The sequence below is a fragment of the Tamandua tetradactyla genome, chromosome 22 (assembly GCF_023851605.1).
Source record: "Tamandua tetradactyla isolate mTamTet1 chromosome 22, mTamTet1.pri, whole genome shotgun sequence".
NCBI lineage: Eukaryota > Metazoa > Chordata > Mammalia > Pilosa > Myrmecophagidae > Tamandua > Tamandua tetradactyla.
In genome coordinates, this window is record NC_135348.1 from 27,039,432 (window position 1) to 27,054,652 (window position 15,221).

General features: G+C 38.1%; 1 protein-coding gene and 1 pseudogene across 1 annotated transcript in view; both read left to right on the forward strand.

The window, feature by feature from the left end:
• The window catches only part of RNF150 (ring finger protein 150), a 286,002-nt gene that overhangs the window by 258,780 nt on the left and 12,001 nt on the right, over window positions 1-15,221 (forward strand). The window lies entirely within an intron of this gene.
• On the forward strand, window positions 5,501-7,242 carry LOC143665940 (thioredoxin-related transmembrane protein 1 pseudogene; annotated as a pseudogene).

The following is a 15,221-nucleotide window of genomic DNA, read 5'->3' on the forward strand; positions in this document are numbered from 1 at the left end:
GGGCAGGAAAAGAAAAACAGAGCCCAGAGATTCCACAGAAAAGCCTTTCAACCAGCTGGGTCCCACACCCAGGGAAATCTGATCAAATGCCCAGACACCAGCAGAAAATAATGGATGATGCTCAGAAAATTGGGGATGTGGCCCAGTCAAAGGAACAAACCAATGGTTCAGATGAGATACGGGAGCTGAGACAACTAATGCTGAATATACGAACAGAAATGGAAAAACTCTTCAAAAACCAAATCAATAAATTGAGGGAGGACATGAAGAAGACATGGGCTGAACAAAAAGAAGAAATAGAAAATCTGAAAAAGCAAATCACAGAACTTATGGGAGTGAAGGACAAAGAAGAAAAAATGGAAAAAACAATGGATACCTACAATGGTAGATCTAAAGAGACAGAAGCTACAATTAGTGAACTGGAGGATGGAACATCTGAATTCCAAAAAGAAACAGAAACTATAGGGAAAAGAATGGAAAAACTTGAGCAGGGAATCAGGGAACTGAATGACAATATGAAGTGCACAAATACACGTGTTGTGGGTGTCCCAGAAGGAGAAGAGAAGGGAAAAGGAGGAGAAAAACTAATGGAAGAAATTATCGCTGAAAATTTCCCAACTCTTATGAAAGACCTAAATATACAGATCCAAGAAGTGCAGCGCACCCCAAAGAAAATAGACCCAAATAGGCGTTCTCCAAGACATTTACTAGTTAGAATGTCAGAGGTCAAAGAGAAAGAGAGGATCTTGAAAGCAGCAAGAGAAAAACAATCCATCACATACAAGGGAAACCCAATAAGACTATGTGTAGATTTCTCAGCAGAAACCATGGAAGCTAGAAGACAGTGGGATGATATATTTAAATTGCTAAAAGAGGGAAACTGCCAACCAAGACTCCTATATCCAGCAAAGTTGTCCTTCAAAAATGAAGGAGAAATTAAAACATTTATAGACAAAAAGTCACTGAGAGAATTTGTGACCAAGAGACCAGCTCTGCAAGAAATACTAAAGGGAGCACTGGAGTCAGATGCGAGGGGACAGAAGAGAGAGGTATGGAGTAAAGTGTAGAAAGAAGGAAAATCAGATATGATATATATAATACAAAAGCCAAAATGGTAGAGGAAAATATTATCCAAACAGTAATAACACTAAAAGTTAATGGACTGAATTTCCCAATCAAAAGGCATAGAATGGCAGAATGGATTACGACCCAGCAATACCACTGCTAGGTATCTACTCGAAGGACTTAAGGGCAAAGACACAGACGGACATTTGCACACCAGTGTTTATAGCAGCATTATCTACAATTGCAAAGAGATGGAAACAGCCAAAATGTCCATCAACAGAAGAGTGGCTAAACAAACTGTGGCGTATACCTACGATGGAATATTATGCAGCTTTAAGACAGACTAAACTTATGAAGCATGTAATAACATGGATGGACCTAGAGAACATTATGCTGAGTGAGTCTAGCCCGGAACTGAAGGACAAATACTGTATGGTCCCACTGATGTGAACCGACATTTGAGAATAAACTCAGAATATGTCATTGGTAACAGAGACCAGCAGGAGTTAGAAACAGGGTAAGATAATGGGTAATTGGAGCTGAAGGGATACAGACTGTGCAACAGGACTAGATACAAAACTCAAAAATGGACAGCACAATAATACCTAAGTGTAATGTAGCTAGGTTGGAACACTGAATGAAGCTGCACCTGAAATATGGTTTTTTGTTTGTTTGTTTGTTTGTGTGTTTGAATCTTTTTTTTGTTTTTTTTCTTTTTTATATATATATTTTTTATTAGTATTATTATTTTAATTCTCTTCTCTATATTAACATTCTATATCTTTTTCTGCTGTTTTGCTAGTTCTTTTCCTAAATCGATGCAAATGTACTAAGAAATGATGATCATACATCTGTGATGATACTAAGAATTACTGAGTGCATGTGTAGAATGGAATGATTTCTAAATGTTGTGTTAATTTCTTTTTTTTGATTAATAAAAAAATTAAAAAAAAAAAAAAAAAAGAAAGTATTGACTGTACTTAACTCCTGCTGTGCAACAAAAACTGTGGAACGAATTTAAAAAAATAATAATACTTGTCATAATAATACTACAACTGTTATTTAAGTAAGGAGTTAATTAGAAAATTGGATTTGAAAGTCAAAGTTTAAATAGGAACATGATGAATTAAAAGACATGTCTTCCTTCTTACAAACTTGAGGGAAACTTTGTGCAAGGGGTTACATACACACTTGCATACACAAGTACACACATGCATCCATATTTACAAACCAACATGTGTGTGCACATATGTATGTCAAGTATGCACGTGTGCCTACCTATACACAAACACATGTGCATACATGCTCATATGCGCATGCCATGCATAGCAGGCTTTTGTGCCTCAAATTGTACTCAAGTATAGACATCTGCACATTTATTTATCATGCACGCCGGTACACACACACACACACACACACTCACTCAGAACCACCACTTTACGTGATAGTAGTTAGCTATATCTCAGTTAGGGATGATTGAAATATTTGGTCATGACTCTCAATTTCTTACACCTGGAAAGGAAATCATAGTTCCAAATTAGCTCATCAGAAAAAGAACAGCTCACAGAACAAATTTATATATCATTTTGTTTCTTTAATGAACCCAAAGGCTCTGTCATAGCTGAATAAAGCAAATATGCTCCTACAAGGAAAGCAGTGCTTGCTTTAGATATAAGCTGTCCTGGCATCTATGCCTGTAGTAGAACAATACACTTTCCAGAGATATCCCCTTAGTTCTGTCTGTCCACTCTTAGCCGGTGCATTCTTTTCATCTGGTGAGGCAACAGGAAAGGGGATTAAATGGCATTGGGAAAGGAGTCTTTATTAGATAGCAGAGATGAAAAGTATTGAAATTTTTCCCTGAAAATTGCAGAAGTTTTCAATAGTAGAGCTAAGTCAAGGCCCAGCCTTGCCACCTGCTGCCGCTAACCTTGGACAAGTCTCTCAACCTCGCTGTACCTCAAAATGGAATTAATAAGAATGCCTATCACATGGGATTAAATGCAGTGCAAATCCTCAGAAAACTGCATAGTCCATAATTAGCATCCAAAAAATGTTTGCTTCTGTTATTGTACAGAGAAGAGGGTAGAAGGAATTCACACATTATTAAGCATAAACCACTTGCCAAAAACCTTGCAGAGCGTTTTACATATTTTATTTAATCTCTACAATTATTATTACTGTTTCACACATAAGGAAACTGAAGCACACAGAAGCTCAGAAACAATATCAGAGTTCACACACGGAGCAAATGGCAGGGCTGGAATGAGAACTCTTTCGTCACCTCTTTTGTCACTCTCTCCAAAGCATTTCCAGAAGTGGGGTTGGGAATTTTAATTTTCTATTGAGCTTCCTAAAACCAGAGTTTGAAAGCTTGTGCTGCTGCTCCAGAAGGCCTGCCTAAGGAGAACAGAACCAGGGGCCATTCACATGGCCCAGGTGTGTACTTGTCCTTACAATTCATTTAAATTTCTTCTAGATCTACCCAGATATTAACTTTATTCAGGAACACCGAAATTGGGATACTCAAGTCAACCAAACTCATTTCATCTGGTTTGTTTGGTGTTTTTATTATTGCTAGTATTAGTATTAGTATTAGTATTAGTATTAGTATTAGTATTAGTATTAGTATTAGTATTAGTATTGACTTAGCCTTCAGAATGTCACAAGCAAGTCCTTCATTGCAATTTTGTGTGCTCAGTCCTTGCACGGAGGCTTCTCAGTAGATCTCACACTATTTATCCATGCATGCAATTTAGGTGACCACTGGATCCCAGTGACACTGATCCAAATCCCCAAAGAATATCCATGCAAAGTACAAGTAGATTTTTATTGTCTAGCCTTCTTTATGATCTTCATAGCACAGCCGACATTGCTGTGGGGAAGAAGTCCTTTCTGTTCTTACAACAATTGCTCCTTTGCTCCTGGAACATTTCAGAGCTGACATGTGCCCTACAACACTGTGAAGCAGGCATTCATTTACATTTTTAGCATGAGCAGTAAATCCAGAATCATCGACTGGTAACAGGAAGTGCTTTCTGTAGAGAAAATATTTTTAAAATTAGAGATACTAAAATAAGTCCTTGAACCTGTGGGGCAAAAGATGAATTTTGAGAGAATTGCAATTGGTTTTCTCAGATCGTATCACTATACTGAGGAAAGAAGTCTTTCCTGCCATAAAACTAACTGCCGAAAGAGAAAGGCTAAGGCCACAAGGTTCCATTTTATGGTTCCATTTTACAGTTCCTTTGGATTAGTGTCAACTGTGATCTGCAACATAGAGCTAATTAGTTGGTAGCTGCGAACCAACATCACCTTCCGCCAAACATAATGTAGGAAATATGTTTGGGGGGCTTGTTACTTTGAAGGCTGTAATAATAGTAGGACCTCTTTTCTTGATTTATTCTTATTTTTCTATTCTGGTGAGCAATTACATTTATGGGACATATGGGATCATGACTTACCTTCCATAGTGTATACAGCTAATTTCTTTCAGAGTCAAATATGTTTTTGTCCTCTGAGGCACAGTGTTGGGACTTGACTTTGCATTGATACATAAATAAAGCTTATGATGTGCTTGCTTTTTACTCCCAGGGTTCTTCCAGTACCTAAATATGCATCCTCCTCTTAGAGAACCCCTAATTATCAAAATATGGCCCTAAAAGGGAAAATATATCCCCCTCTGGTGCTGGAATCACAGTCAAAATTTTGAGAGAAAATGTTCAAACACACTCTTGGAAGTCCCAATTGGGTACTTTTGCTGCCTGAGCCTGTTGATCTTCTCAGGGAGGTTTTCTCTTAGGGGTGGCGGGGAAAAAAATAAAAGGTGACCCGGGACTTAGTCAAGAGTGGGCTAATGAACAGCATCTGCAGTGGAAAAGTTCTTAAGGACCCTCACTTCTTTTTTCCAGTGTCGCAAATCCATAGGGTTGAGAAAGTCATTTCCCCAAATTAAAGATGTTCCCTTGGTTTCCATAGAGACAGTCAGCTCAGCACCAAATGAGCAAGTGAGATGTGATTTGGAGATACGCTGATTTTTACCACTCTGCACCAAAATTTCCATTTTTGACCAAAATATCTAACATTGCATGAACCTTTAGAAATAGTCTCAGGCAGCTACCCTTCTGTGCCAATATAAAGTATTTGCAAGCAGAAAAAAGTAAACATTAGAGACCACATGGTAACTTCTATTCAGTAATAGAGTGTCTGCTCTTTGGCAGGTGGGCTCTGCTAGTGGCTACAGATTTTTAAAACTTCAACAGTGTGTGTGGGTTGTGGACCACTGGAAAACATTAGCAGAATGATCAATGTGGCATTCAGTAGTCAAAGGAGGATGGGGTAGGAGCTCTGTCCGGGATAAATATTTCAGACCAACTGTGAGGTTTAGAGAAGGGCCTTGCGGGTGGGAGGGTGTGTGGCTGACCTGGGGCCCTCCATGAGGTTCGGGGCTCCCTTGGCAGTCCTGGTGGTATTACTCTGTGGGGGGGGGGGGGTCCCTGGGCCCATGGGCAGGGACAGAGCGACGGGCGCATCGTCACCGATGCGAGCTGGAAGGAAAGTGGATGATAGAATTGTATGCTCCATGGTGCCCTGCTTGCAGAATCTTCAACCCGAATGGGAAAGTTTTGCTGATTGGGGAGAAGATCTTGAGATCAATGCTGCAAAAAGTAGATGTCACAGAGCAGCCAGGGCTGAGTGGACAATTTATCATAACTGCTCTTCCAACTATTTTTCATTGTAAAGATGGTGAATTGAGGCGCTATCAGGACCCAAGAACTAAGAAGAACTTCTCTAAACTTTATAAGTGAAAAAGAGTGAAGAGCATTGGATGTGTTTCATATGACCTGGCTTGGTCTGGGTTCTCTTCTGATGAGTAGTATGGCAGCACTCTTTCAGCTATCTCTGCGGCTCAGGACTTGCCGTAACTGCTTTATTGAAGACCTTGGATTACCAGTTTGGGAATCATATGCAATTTTTGCTTTAGCAGGATTATTATTAGGACTTTGTATGATATTTGTGGCAGATTGCCTTTGCCCTTTGAAAAGGCACAGACCACAACCAGACCGTTAAAAAAAATTATTACCAGAATCTCCACCATTGAAAAAAGTGGAAGAGAAACTAAGCCAATGAAGATGCTTCAAAAGAGGAAGGTGAAAGCAAAGAATGAACAAACAGCAAAGACTTTCCGCAAAATGCCATGAGACAACATTCTGTAGCTCCTTCGTTGCCCACAGATAAATCCTAATTAATTTTTATAAATATCTTAATATTATGATCTTGACAAAAACAGAAGATTGATCATTTGTTCTGGAGCAAACTGTGACTTACATTGCAAGGGTCATTCTAGATTGTCATTAGATGGAGCAATCTGCCTTCAGAAAATAAAACCAGCACTAGGTATACGAGTTTGAAATATGATTCAAGAAGTGTGGTGGTTAAAGTCTGGTGCTAAGTAACGAAGTTTGAATATGTTTATTTAACAATCACCTGGTTCAAGTCTGAGTTGAGAATAGTTACTTCCTAAGTATTGCAATATTGAGATGTTTAAAAGATGTACTAAAACTTTACATTAGGGAAAAATATTTAATCTGATATAATTTTTCTCAGTTTCACTGTGTGAAAAAAAAGGACATATTTCCCATTAATGGAAATTTTCCCCATAGCCTCAAGAAATGTATATTTCACTGACAACTGTGTGGTCTTTTAGAGATATAGTCCAAAATTTCTTCATATTTTTAGATTATGCAATTGATAAAGGCTATTTTAATTTTAGTTTTCTACACGTAATAATTAATACAGAATATGCTACTGATTTAGGGAGTTTTTATAAATCCATAGTTATTGTCTTAATTCCCATAAAGGGTGATGATTGCCTTTTTTGTCCCTCTCTGTTCAGTGTATTGTTTTTGTTTTCCAAATTGGATGATAATTTCCTAGAAATTTTCATTTTTTAATAAATAGTGCTTTTTTGTTGGTATACACTGATAAAGGTTACTGAGGGATCCTTAAAACTGAAGAACTGTCTACAAATAACTTTAAATTGGCAACTCGTGGTAGAATGCTCACCTTACATGCAGAAGACTTTGAGCATGCACCTAAAAAATAAAAGGTAAATTTTGGCAACTCATCTCAAATTTTTATACTTCTTCTTTCTTTTTTTTTTTAAATTATCATAAGATGACCATTCCTGATTTTTGCTTGGTATTGTGGAAAAGCTTTGATATTTTACATTTCAAAAATTCACAGAAGCTTAAATTAATATAAAATAAGGTTTGCATTCTATTCAGGAAAATGCATCTTATAGTGGATGCTTTCAATGTATTTTTGTCTCCATATACAGGAAGTTCTTAGCTGATTCTATCTAGTCATGTATGCTTGATGTTTTAAAAGTAAAACATTGTCAAGTTTTTGAAAAAACAATCTCCACCTTCTGTACTTTTTTCTGACTGCTAATAGTGTGTGGTACTTCACACATGCATATCAGCAAGATGGAACATTCATGTATTTTCACACCATGAAGAGTTAGAAGACAGTTTTTCAACGTTATAGGAAGGAAGGGGGTAGGATGATGGACAACTTTATTAGCCACAAGAAGAGGAAAGGCCATAAATATTTAGAAGGAATCACCTATCCTTTATGTACTAGACATATTCTATAATGTCTCCAGTCTTGTGGGTTTTGCTGCTGTGTGACTCCATTATACTTATAGTATCATAATGTACAACAGTCTTCTTTAAAGATTTCTCCTTTAGAATGTTATTCTCCCATTGAAGAATCTGAATATGAAATAATTTTGTGATGCCTTAGAAAAATATTTTAAGCATGAAATAACATTTTTTGAGCACTTCAAAAATAAAGAAGAAAAAAAGAAAGGGGCTCACTATAAACATCAGTACTCATTCTGAAAAACAGCAACAGGATCCAAAAAATAGATAAAATAAAATAAATTCAGAATCTATATGGATCACATGTTGAAATGACTTTCTTTTGTGTAAAAGTTATAGAGTCTAGTGTGGATAACCAGAGAAAGAAGACGTTATGAAACACTGAAAATATCTAGATGATCACACAGATAATCAGCGAGTCTGTCACACTAATTTTGTTGCCAAAGGTGTCAGTGATCTGGTATATTTATTAATGTCTATTTTGAGCTAGGATGAAATTGTCCCTCCTATGAAGGAATTTAGATTCTAGCAGATGTAAAACAGATGTGCACAAAGAAGTTACTTTTCCAAATGCTATCTTTTAAAAATAGGTCTCTTTTGCAGATCTTTGAGGGCTTTGGCTTCATAAGTGATTTATAGAGCTTTCATTTGTTTAAAAGGGAGAGAGAAAGTATGATTGCTCTTTTGTTGGCAGAGGAAACACTAAGACCTTTACCCTGATGTTAAATTCCGGAATTTCTCTGTGGGCCTGTTCAGGGGATTTAGCCTTTTGAATACATATTCAAGAATATTAGGGCAAAATGCCTTTGTCTTAGTTTTTGATCCTTAGTACTAGAAATTTCTGGTCTTTAAGTCATTTTCCTAATTCTGTGTTTATCATGAATATGTTCACCGGTCATGACAGTCCAACCATACCTGGTGCCTTATCAGTGCTCCTCGCCTCTTCAGTTGTCAAGTTTCACAGTCCAATGTAGGTACAACTGACTCAGCCACAGCCACCAATCCCTGGGACAGGGACAAGATTGCACACAGGCAGTCATTCTTGGTGATATACTGAGCATGTGCTGAAACCCTTTTAGAGAGAAACAAGAAACCAGAAAATGGTCTTAGGAGATAATTACTAGAATGGAAGGGTTAGGAAAGCACAGGAATAAGATTTCTTGTCTATATGGAGAAATGAAATACGGTTTTCTTATCCTGTAGTCTAGATTTTGTTTTTCCTATCCTATTCCATGGGCTTGCTTGATGCCTTTGTGTGATGCGTTCTGCATAGTATTGAAATCAGAAAAGTAGGTATCCTCCTCCACAATGATCTTAGCATTTAAAGTATCAACATGACGTCTTCAGAACTTCTTATCTATTTTTTCAGGGCATGCAAGTGATAACCATTGCGTTTCGTTTGTATAGCATTAGACATGGAGACTTGGGACTCACTATTGTAAAGTAAGCTCTTGTCCTCTGAGAGTTTACAGTCTGCTCTAATTAGAGGTAAAACAATCCATAAGTAGAATATTTAAATAATGAAATAAGGTGGTGCTGCTTGACCAATGTCAGGAATATTTCGGCTTATAAGTGCTCTTCAGAAAAATGGAGAATTGGGGTGGCCAGCCGCACCTCAGACCTGAAGGGTCACTGCTCTGGCTGAAGCCCTCCCCAATGCTGAGGACCGTATGGGGCCAAGGGGTCAAGCCCACCCAGAGCTCATGGCCCACATAGTAGAGACTGAGGGAGCAGGATGTAGATTGCATTGTGTGGGAGGCCTCAGCCAGCCACACCCTTCCCTTCATTTAGGTTTTTGGCAGCAAACCCTTTCTTCAAAACAAATGTTTGAGTTCAATGCAAATGCAGTAAAGAGATGAGTTTTAAGCTATTTGTGTTTTTTATGCTAATGCATAGTAAGTGCCCAGCAGGAGTCTAGTGAAGTACAGGTCCTTCCCCTTCCTTTGCACCCTAAGAAGAGGCATTTGGTGGGCTCAGTTTGAGCTACCAGATGGCCTTTTTTGGGGGGTAGGGAGGTTTGTTTTGGCTTTCAGGAAATAAAGATCTGATTAACAAAGGAAATGAAGATCTGATTAATGAAGGAAATGAGTGGGGCTAACAAATGGCCTCCAGTAAGATTCATTACCCTATTAATTAGTATCTGCATCATATATTGCTCTACTGACTGCTTAGGGGAGGGAGAGGGTTGGCTAGGTTTGAGCTCACCTTTCTCCAGCTGCCAGTGTCTCACCTCACCTGCCACAATGCAGCCCCCCATTCCTGTTGCAGCAGTATCTGCAGACCCCTGGGACTTCACAGAACACTGGGAAATCCACCAGCCCAAGAATAAGAGAGCTGGGTTCAAAGCCTAGTGCCGCTGATTACTAGCCTTTTTGGGAGGTTTGGGGAGAGTGACTGAACCTTTCTGAGAATCAAGTTGCCTTGCTATAAGACACGGATCAACTATTGTGAAAGGAAATTATAACTAAAGCAAATACAACAGATGACAATGGTAGTAAAATAATAATAGTTGTAGTTATGAAAAAGTGTGTTAGAACAATTCTGGAACAAATCTACCCTTTCTCCATTATCATTATCCATTCTCAACTCTGCACCTCACTGTCCCGGCCTTGAGCAGGGAATACAAAAATGAACGGAGGCAAGTGACCAGCTATCATCAAAATTTATCTTATTTGGACCAGTGATTAAATATGGTACCTTATACCTGTTTTGTTTTGTTTTTTATTAATTTGATATTTATTTTCTGGAAAGTCAGAACGAATGAGAGCATTAAATAGCTGCGTTAAACTCTCGCCCAGGAGACGCAAATAATCTTTTGTTCTTTGCTCGAAAACAAGAAAAGGGGAAGGAAATTAACGTTTATGGAGAACTTGATAAATAACATTGGCAAAGAAAATGGTTATAGTGGTAAAAATCAAAAATAATATAAAAGTCTACCAGTTGGGTAAAGGACAAACAAAACATAGCAAATCCTTAGACAGTCTAGTTGGTTAATAGCAGTTAAAAGGAAAGAAATATATATAATGAAATCTGAAAGGCAAAATTTAGAGAAAAAAATATGTTGCAGAATAACATTTAACACACTAAGTTTGTAGAGCTTTGAATACTTCTATAAAATAATGCTATAACTTACTCTGGATTTATTTATTTATTTGCACACAAAGACGAATGCATATGCACACTGAAACACACATTCACATACCTATAAAAGTTTGAATAGAAATGTTCTGTAAGGATTCATATAAAATCAAAACAGTGATGGCTATCTTGGGGATATGAAACTAGAAATGAGGAACAAAAGGAACTGATGTGGTTTGGTGTTTTGTTTCTTTTTATGTCTTTTATTAAGAAGACTTAAATATAATATTCTTTATGGTTTGGAGCCTGATAGAAACCCAGCCCTCCTCTCTATGCTGGGGAATTTGAGTGATACAGATATTCCTTAATTTCACGGAAATAACATTCTAGTGCAAAAGATGGAAGAAAAAGAAATGCAGGGCGATGTGACGACTCAGTGGCAGAGTTCTCGCCTGCCATCCCAGAGACCCGGGTTCGAGCCCATGCCTGCCCATGCTTAAAAAAAAAAAGAAAGAAATGCTACCAAGACATGACTATAAAAATTTAGTAAAATAAAGCCAGGTAAGAGTTAGAGTGGCTAGGAGGCTATTAGATAAATGTGGTCAAGGAGGGCTTCTGTGAAGAGGTGACATTGAGCACAGCCCTCAGTGTCAATAAACATCAGCATTGGTGATGTAGCTTCGTTTTACTATTTTAGTCCTTGCACTTTTGTAGCATTTTAAAATTTCTCCAAAAAATCAGTTTCAGAGTAACATGAGTATTTTTAAGAGGTCCCAAACCTAAATGAAGCAATGATTGGGGGTAGCAGATGGTCTGTATGGAAAAACTACCCATAAAGTAACGACTTAATTTTATCTCTGGAAAACAACAAAATGTAAATCAAGTCTGACATATTGACTCCAAAGTTCAACAAAATCTCCATGACAAGTGGGGACCCAGGAAAGATAGTAATGATTCTCTAGAGGGAGAGGGAGATATCAAAACCTCCATGGGTGGGCGGGCCATGGTGGCTCAGCAGGCAAGAATGCTTGCCTGCCATGCCCGAGGACCCAGGTTCAATTCCCGGTGCCTGCCCATGTAAAAAAAAAAAAAAACCTCCTTTACATTGATCAAAACAGTGTGTGACTCTACAAAAAAAAAAGCTCTTAGAATTTGCTCTAAAAGGCCAGAGAGAGCTGTTTAAGGAGTTAGCAGACTTAATCTCAGCATTGAGATAAGAAGCATTTTAGCATTTGACCACCACAGGATTTTGAGTTCCTTGCTCTCCAGCCTCATTCCTAAAGTGGGTAGAATTGGTTATTTTAACCAGGAACAACAATGTAACAGCAGCTCCAGGGATTATTATTATAGGGATGGTAGGGATCAATACCATCCCTATAAACTGAAGTTTTACTAAGGGTATCTCTGAACCAGAAATTGGCCTAAATAAATACTTTATATCCATTATCTTATTTAAGTACCTGAGTGATTGTTGGTTAAGTGATCTCTGAGGCTCTTCCAGCTTTATCAGCCTGCTTATGAAACAAAGAGGAAGACAGCATAAGGAACGAAAAGTAGTACTTTTCACCCCCTGGGGGAAGGATGAAATACCCCGCCTGACTCCTTTTTGCCCTTTCACATCCCTTTATTTTGCCAAGCAGCTTATCTCATTTGCATCGTCTTTATTCTCACCTTAAATCAGAGCAAGGAATGCCCATTGCAAAGACAAATATTGGTTACAAATTCCATTCTTTGTTCTAAACACAGAGCTGGAATTTGAATTCTGTGCATCAGCAGATTGGGTTAGTTTGTGAGGTTTTATAACCTAAAATAACTGGACCACTGGTCTTGCTATTATAATCTTTATACAGAATCCATTGAGTTTTCCAGAGAAGTGTGAAAATACATCCATGTAGGTGAATTTCAGTAGTTTATTGTTGAGATATAAGCCCAAGCCTTGGGTCAAAAAATCAGGTCTCTTTTCTTTATCTCAGAGTAGTCCATTAGTTTTTCAGTCTGTGTACACCGCCGCTTTGAGCCCTCCCTTCCTGCCTCATCCCCCAGTATCTAGTTTGTGAAATGTTCTCAAACCATTCTAGGATGTTGCATGCAATACGTCTTGAGGAAGGGGAAGGCAAACAGGGGTCCTTCGAAACAAATGGCCCAGTACTCTTAAAGCTCTGTAAACAATCTTTACCGTGTGCTCTCTGGGGAAACACTGATGGTCAGAAATTACACTGTATTAAAAAATTGAACTAGTTTGGAGTAGAATATTGATATAAAAAAGATGCCTGCACATAGACAGGCCAGGGATCCAGGTCAGTGCTTAGTCTCCAGGTAGCATTTAGTTGTAAATTTACCTTGTCACTTGTTATACTCATCCAGAGGACAGCAGATTGCAGCAAATCCTGCATTTAAAATGCTTCTTTCTTGTTTGAAAACGTGTGTGGAAGAGAATGTGTGCCTACCCACCCCCCGTGCACACACACACTCCCCAGAAATTAAAGAATTCCTTACATGGCTATGTTCTGCAGCTTGACCTTTAAATTAGACTTTGTGTTTCCATCAAGCCCTGTTTTCTAGTTTCCTCTGGCACTTGCGTGGTGCTATCTTGTAGCAGGGTGACGCTTGTACAAGCAGTAGGGATAAGGCTGTCACCGGGCCAGGGAGCTTTTTATGAAATGTTGATATATCAGTCCCCATCCAACAATGCTGAAGAAATAGAAAATCACAGAAACGGTGTGATAGTGACCAGGGAAAGGAGGGGCATCCTTTGTCCACCAGAACATTACTGGGAAAGGAAGCCAGGAGGCTTAATGGAGAAAAAATAAAGTAGGTTCTCAGTAGATAAATTAAATACAATAATAGCTGAGTTTTGTCTGAAACAGCATATGCCAGACACTCTGTGAAGGGCTCTGCTTATATATTATTACCAAATCTCATTCTAGCCTCAAAAAAAGAAAAAAGAAAAGGGATTATCATCATTTTACTGCTAAGGAACCTGAGTTGATTTTTCAGCAATTTATCTATGCAAGTACTTCTTAAGCACAAACATAATACATTTATGGTGGATTGAGTTATGTACCCCAGTTTGGACATGTTCTTGGTCTTGGTTGGCCTGCTTGTAGGTGTGGCCCCCAATAAATAAGACCTTTTAAGATGTTGGTTCAGTTAAGGTGTGGCCCCAGTGAACCAGGTTGGGTTTAAACCTGGATTACTGGAGTCCTTTATAAGCAGAATGAAATTCAGGCAGAGAGAGAGGCACGGGGAAGAGCCAGAAGTCAATGGAACCTGGAGAAGAAAAGAGAAGAGCCTGCCATGCACATCGCCATGTAACCAAAAAGCCAAGGGCCAAGGATCACTGGCAGCCAGTCCCAGAGCACCTCAGGCTTCTGAAAAAAAAGAATTTTTTTTTTTTGACACCTGGATTTTGCTCTTCTCTTAGCCTCAAAACCTTGAGCTAATAAATCCCCACTTTTTAAGCCAGCCCATTGTATAGTATTTGTTTTGGTTGTGAGGAAACTAATACAGTAATCCATTTTAATTAAATAAAGCCCCAGCACTTTTAGCCTGGCTTTCAAATCCCTCTATTTTCTGAGTCCAGACTATCTTTCTAACCCCAGAGCCTGTGTCCAATGAGGCCAAATCAGAAAAACAAAATTTACTCTAGGTATATCAAAATAAAGGAATTTTAATATAAGAAACTGATAAGAAAAGTGTTAGAGAAAAATTAACACCATCCATTTTCTTGTGCCATACATAAAATTAATTAGAAATGGATCATAAAGTTCAATCTAAAAACTGTAACTATAAAATGTCCAGAAGAAAACACAGGAGAAGTGTTTGCAAATTTAGGCAAGGCAAATTTATTTTCCAATAAGATTCAAAAATACAAGCCATAGGAAAAAATTGATACATTGGGCTTTATCAAAACTAAAACTTTTGCCCTTTGATAGAGATCTTTCGGAAAACAAAAAATCAAGCCCTATGCTGGGAGAAAATATTTAGCAATACATGTATCTGACAAAGAACTTGTATTCAAAATATAAATAGAAAACTTACAATTCAGTAAGAAGGCAAACAACCCAAGCAAAATATGGGCAAAGTCTGATGGTAGCCTGGACCTATGTCATTGTGGGAAACATGAAATACCTAGTTCTGCTTTATTTATCCATTCCTTTATCCCTACTGCCAAATGCACACACACACCCACACACTCCTTTGTTCTCAAAAATGGTAAAATATGAACAAATAAAAGCTAGCATTTACTGAAAGAATTCGAACAGACACTTTACAAAAGGAGATATGCAAATAGCCAAAAAGCACATGAAAAGCTCAGTGTTCACAGGCAAATGCTCATTAACACCACATGAGATAGCACTACACACCCACTAGAATGGCTGGAGTTAAAAGACTGATGATACCAAATATTGG